Below are 6,000 nucleotides of genomic sequence, written 5' to 3'. Positions count from 1 at the left end.
CAAGAGTGTAAATCAACACTCAGTATGTCTCAATACATCACGTAATCACTGTGGACTGTTTGCTCTCTAGACCTGCTACACAGTTATTGCCTTGGGATCTCAGTTTATCATACTCCAGAGGTTTTCTTGGTCTTTATCCAGTTGACCTCTTATTATCTGAATCTCACGTTTCTTCTTTGGTATGCTCCTTTGTCTTGGCTGTCCGCACCATTTAGTAGCTTCCTGAGAAAGAGTCTACAGGAGGTAATTCTTTTGAGAGCCAGCATGCCTGAAAAAGCCTTTATTCTCCTCTCATACTTGATGGGTCATTGAGTGGAGGTTTGTCAACTACAGTCATACGCCACATAATGACATTTTTGATCAACAACAGACCACATATACAACCGTGATCTCATAAGATTATAATGAATCTGAACAATTCCTATCACTAGTGATGCTGTAGCCGTGGTAACGTTGTAGAATAATGCATTACTCACTGCTATTAATACAGAAGAAGGATATAAATATTTTTCTACAAGGTATTTGTGTTCAGCTAAATGTAATTAGAGTGGAAAAGTTTAAAAAATTTTTTAAGTTTATAAAGTTAAAAAGTTACAGTAAGCTAAGGTTAATTTACTATTGAGTAAAGAAAACATTTTTTAATAAATTTAGTTGGCTTAAGTGTACAGTGTTTATCAAGTCTGCAGCAGTGTACAGTCATGTCCTAGGCCTTCACATTCACTCACCACTTACTCACTGACTCACGCAGAGCAACTTCTAGTCCTGCAAGCTCTATTCATGGCAAGTGCCCTGTACATACAGGTGTACAATTTTTATCTTTTATATTGTATTTTCACTGTACCTTTTCTATGTTTAGGTATGTTTAGATACAGAAATACTTTTAATTGTGTTACAGCTGCCTACAGTATTCAGTCCAGAAACATGCTGTACAGGTTTGTAGCCCACGAACAATAGGGTGCACCACATAGCCTAGGTGTGTATGAAGTAAACTGTACCATCTAGGTTTAAGTATACTCTATGATGTCCACACAATGATGTGAAATCACCTAAAGACACATTTCTCAGAACGTATCCCCATCGTTAAGTGACTCATGACTGTTCGGGGCTTTTCTGTGGGGGGTTCTGGCTAACTTCATCAGGCAACCCCCAGATATCAATATCCTTAATGTCTTCTCCTTCTTCCTTCTCTTCTGTTTCTTAGTCTTTCTCCTCCTCTTCTTGCCCTCTCCAATGCCTCTTCCTTCTGGCCTGGTCTATTCTCAAGAGCAAAAAATCAGTGATTTGCTTACTTCTATGTTTCTGGTGCCCCAGAGGCATTTAATTTGAACTCAAATTAACGGTGTAACTTGAAGTCAATGAATTTTATTCCTCTACTTAGTGAGCTATCTGCAGAGGGAACTGAAAATGTGAGAGTAAATAATAAAAGGACTCCTCCACTTGAAGGAACTGTATTCAGCAGTTAAACTCAGCATCATGAGGACTGACACATCCTTGCTTTACTGGACTTCTCAGCAGCATTTCAGAGTGGATGGTCCTCTTCTTGAAACTCTTGGCTTCCAGCACATTCTGGTTCTCCTCCTGCCTCACACGTTGTTCCTTCCCAGTCTCCTTTGCAGGAGCTCCCTTCTATTCCTGAACTCTAAATGTTGGAGTGTCTCAGGGGTTAGTCCTCTCCAAAGCACTCACTGAAGGTGATTTCATCCATTCCCTTAGCCTTAAATTCCATTTACATGCTGATCGTTCCACATAGCTCTGTCCAGCTCTGACTTCTCCCCTGAACTCTGGATATTTTACATCCAGTGGTCACACATCTCCACTTGAAGGTCTAATAGGCATCTCAAACTTTGTATTGCCAAACCCCAACCCGATATCCATTCCCCAAACCTGCTGCTTGGCCCCATACGTTCCTGTGTCAGTCGATGGCACCATCACCTACCCAATTACCCCATGTCAAAACTTTGTAATCACAAGATGTTTTGTGCACAGTGGTTACAAATCTTGACTCTGCAGCTAGATTACCTGGGTCAAAGCTCAACTCTACCATTTCCTATCTGGGCCATCCTTACATAAACCATCAAACTTTTCTGTGCCTCAGTTTTCTCATCCAAAAATGAAAATAAAAATGCCTACCCTATGGAATTGTTGTGAAGATGTGAGTGAATGTATCTTAAAGCATTTAGAATCTGGCATAAGGAAGGCACTAGAAAGACAGTAGTACTGTTGTTATTAATACATGAAAAGCACATAGAGTCTGGCACAGAGTATACATTAAATTACTGTCGGCTGTTGCTGTTATTAATAGTACTGATTCCTCTTTTACTCTGATGTTTCACATTCAACTCAAAGCAGATCCTGTTGGCTTTATATTCAAAATACAACTAAAATACTATATAACTACTTCTCCCTGTACCACTGTAACCCTAACCCGAGCTATCTCCTTCTTTCAGTTAAATCCCATGATATTCTCTTTTTATCTCCATGACCCATAGTCCGTTTTTCACATATGAATCTGATTGTATCACTCCTTGCACTAAAATCTTCCACTAGCTCCCAAAGTACTCAGATCTTGAGCATAGCCAGCAAGGCTCTCCCTAACTGAGCACCTGGCTACCTGGCCAACACCAGCTTCTACCACTTTGCCTTCCCTCATTGGGCTCCCTCTCACCAGCCTCCTTGCCATTCTTTGAGCATATCTATCCACCTCTACCACAGGGCCTTTGCACTTACTGTTCTCTTGCCAAAATGTTCTTTTCCTAGATAGTTCCATGGCTCATTCTCGCCTGTCATTCATAGCTATATTGAAATGTCACCTCTGATCAGTCAGACCTTCCTTTCCCTAATTCTGTATTAGATGTGACCCTCCTGCTCCATCCCCATTATTCCCTATCCTCTTGGTATATATTTTATTTTTATTATATATATGGAAATGTACATATTATACATAACATATCATATGGATATAGATATACATATACATAGTATTATATGTTTTGTTTGTTCCCCTACCATTTATCACTACCTGCCATTATACTACTCAGTCCTGCCCTGTATAGAACTCTGTTGGGGGTTAGAGGGATGGGGTATGTTAGAAGAAGTTGACCTAATCATTTTTATTTAATACTTCCACTTCAGCTTTTGAGCATTCTTCACATTTAGAGCATGGGTTTGGATCTCTTGGGCTAGGAAGCCACTGAGCACCTTCAGCATAAGTGCCTGTGTGTCATCCTTGCAGTCCTAGAAATCAGGCAAGTTGTCTTAAGTTTCTTCTTTTAAAGTGCTCAAGAAGATATTCATCCTTTGAATCATTTTTAATCCTTTAAAAATCTTTTTAATCATCCACATTTTTAATCTTTATTTTCCATCTTTTCTTTTTGCATTAAACATTTAATTACATAAACACCGGGTATCATATGGATGCTCTGTGAGTATAGACATACATCCTATGATAATTGTTTACCTATCTTATAACTGATATAACTATATCTATTTTAATAGAATTGGTGTTAATTTGGGGACTCAAGAGAAAAAAATGTTTTTTCCTATTGAAATCAATGTTAGTTACATTTTCTTCCCATAAGGGCCTTTATTCATAAACAATTATCCACATTGGTTGGGGACTATGGTATATTACTTGTTTATTTATGCATTCTATGTCTAGCCCACTGACATGTTAGTTCTATGGGACAGGGACATTGTTTTGTTTAGAGCAGAACCCAGTACATGTAGACATTCAATAAATAAATATGAATGCTAAAATTTCCAAATTTTCTGAAATGTTACATTGTTTTATTTAAAAAAAAAAAAAAAGGTAATGTCCCAAGTGAAAGCATATTGAACTTAAAGTCCAAAGGTCTGGATTTCAATACTGACTCTGCTGTGTGACCTTAGGTAAGTCTCTGAATTTCTCTGTGCCTCTGTTTCCTCTTCAAGAAGTAGAAGGTGTGAAGAATTCCCAGCTCCAAAATTCCAATTCTCCTTTCTGCCAACATAAGCCACTCTTGCTCCTTCCCTCTGTAGTGCCTATTCTTCACTCTGGGCCAGAGGGGAGAGACGTTCTAGAATGGCAATAGGCCAACCTAAACAGGTGTAATTGGTTTCATTACTTACTAGTAACGAAGTGATAGATTCTTTAAAATGACAGATTCTGTTGTACCTGCAGTGACTGCTCCAGTTTCTGGCAGTGCAGTGTGACCTTTTCTCCCAACTTCATTCTCCCTGAGTTTCAGAATACTTCAGGAAGTTGTAAGTCCAGCTGGTGGCTGATAGGAGGAAGAAGCACAGCACATTCCATGGCATTAGGCTCCTGCTTTTCTGGTTTGGGTGGGGTGAAGGGTTGGCCCTGGGCTGACACTGACTTCTCTTTGCTTTCATTACATATGATTTTTGCTTCCCTGGAGACACTAGAGAATCACAGGTAGGGTAAACTAGCTTCTGCTGCCTGCCTGATGGGCTAGACGGCCAACCTCAAAAACCTTGTATGTTACAGGTTGTTTTTCACTTTAAGTGGAGTCATTTCAAGTGTATGTGTGATCACTCTGTGCTTCATAAGATGACTTATTCAGGGCAGTACTTGAAGATTTATTATCTAGTGAGCAAAATCTCTTCATGTCATGAAGCAGTGACATGGAAAACCAGCTGACTCTGTTTCAAAATCTCTAATCATAAGAAACAATTTCTTTAGTTTGTTTGCACTTCTACTTATGATACCTACTGTTATTATGAGTGAAGGCACACCTTTGTGCCAATATAGTGACCATTCCCCTAAAGTCTTTCAAATGAATGTACAAGTGTTACTGCATCATTATGATTCAAATCATAAAATACGTCGATCCGCTTACACAAAATCAGGAAGTAACCCAGCTTTTGAGCACAGGATGTTTCTCTAGACAATGTTGAGATATCTGTGATTAGAAGAATCATTTTTTGGTTTAAATGAGCTAATATATGTAAAGCGCTTAAAGCAGTTCCTGGCATGTAGTAAGTGCTCAATAGAAGTTAGCTTTGGTTGTTTTATTTATTTTTATTATCACATTCAAGTACATTTGTGACCCCTTTCCCTTTAAGAGGGAAGAATATTGTTGAGGGCAGAGATTCTCCCCCACCCCCAATCATCATAGAAAAATTAGAATATGCAGATAAGCAAAAAGAAGATGACCTAAAATCCCTTAATCTAACTCAGATTTTTATGATGGTAATTCATCAATATTTTATATAGCAAGAAGTATTTGTAAATGTCATCATTAGTACACAGCATATATTGAGTACCATAAGATATAGGTTAGGAACTGAGATAAAAAGAAATGTGTCACACATTCCTTGACTTCAAGGACATTATTTAGTCTAGTTGTATAAATAGGACTTAGGTAGGAAGCAAAAAAAAAAATCTGTAATAGCAGAAAATCATCCATAAAGTATAGCTGTGATTTTTTTTTTTTTAGTTAGCATTTATATCCAGCCCTAGCACTATTGTCCTATATATGTCTGAAAAGGATTATTATATATGAAATTTTTTGTCAATCTAATAGTTTAACATATCCTATGGTAAATATTTTGTAAAGTCACCTATCTCAAAGCAGATATCCATTTGCTAAGTTACTTTATGACTCAATTTTTACATTTTGGGCTTAACATAAGGTGTGCTTCTACTTCTCCTGAGATCTAGGAATGTCTAAGGGAGATGTTTTTGAATGTGGCACCCCAGCAGCAAACTGTACTTGACTCTCAAGCTCTATGAGACATGGGCTATCACTGGAGATTTGGGGAAGGGCCCAGTCCAGTCCCCTCTGTGACAGAAGTAGCACAATTGCCTTTATACTGCAGCAAATGGGCCCAGAGCCTCTAAGATGAGGAGAAGGACCAATAGCAGCAAATAAACACTCCAAATTTCTTTTCTTGTAAAGACATAAAAGAAGGAACATAACCCCACATTGCAAGGGCTCTGCTCACTGGCACTGTATCTCCGCTGCCTCTTTCTTCTCCTAAGGGCAGCCACCTGGACCA

At 38.5% G+C, this 6,000-nt stretch overlaps 1 long non-coding RNA gene across 3 annotated transcripts in view; it reads right to left on the bottom strand.

Moving 5' to 3' along the window:
• Nucleotides 1-3,819: 3,819 nt before the first annotated feature.
• LOC112481891 overlaps nt 3,820-6,000 on the bottom strand; it is a 31,784-nt gene continuing 29,603 nt past the window's right edge. For 2 of the 3 annotated variants that reach the window (XR_003047102.1, XR_003047100.1), the window contains exons 3-4: nt 4,154-4,259; nt 3,820-4,032 (exon numbers count right to left, since the gene is read on the bottom strand). This is a non-coding gene — a long non-coding RNA (uncharacterized LOC112481891). Of the gene's footprint in view, nt 4,077-4,153; nt 4,260-6,000 lie in introns of all 3 variants that reach the window. The other variant, XR_003047101.1, reaches the window with a different exon arrangement.

Source organism: Pteropus alecto, unplaced genomic scaffold (genome assembly GCF_000325575.1).
Source record: "Pteropus alecto unplaced genomic scaffold, ASM32557v1 scaffold94, whole genome shotgun sequence".
Lineage (NCBI taxonomy): Eukaryota > Metazoa > Chordata > Mammalia > Chiroptera > Pteropodidae > Pteropus > Pteropus alecto.
Note: the sequence above shows the minus strand (reverse complement) of the source record. Positions and strands in the feature narration are given on the sequence as shown.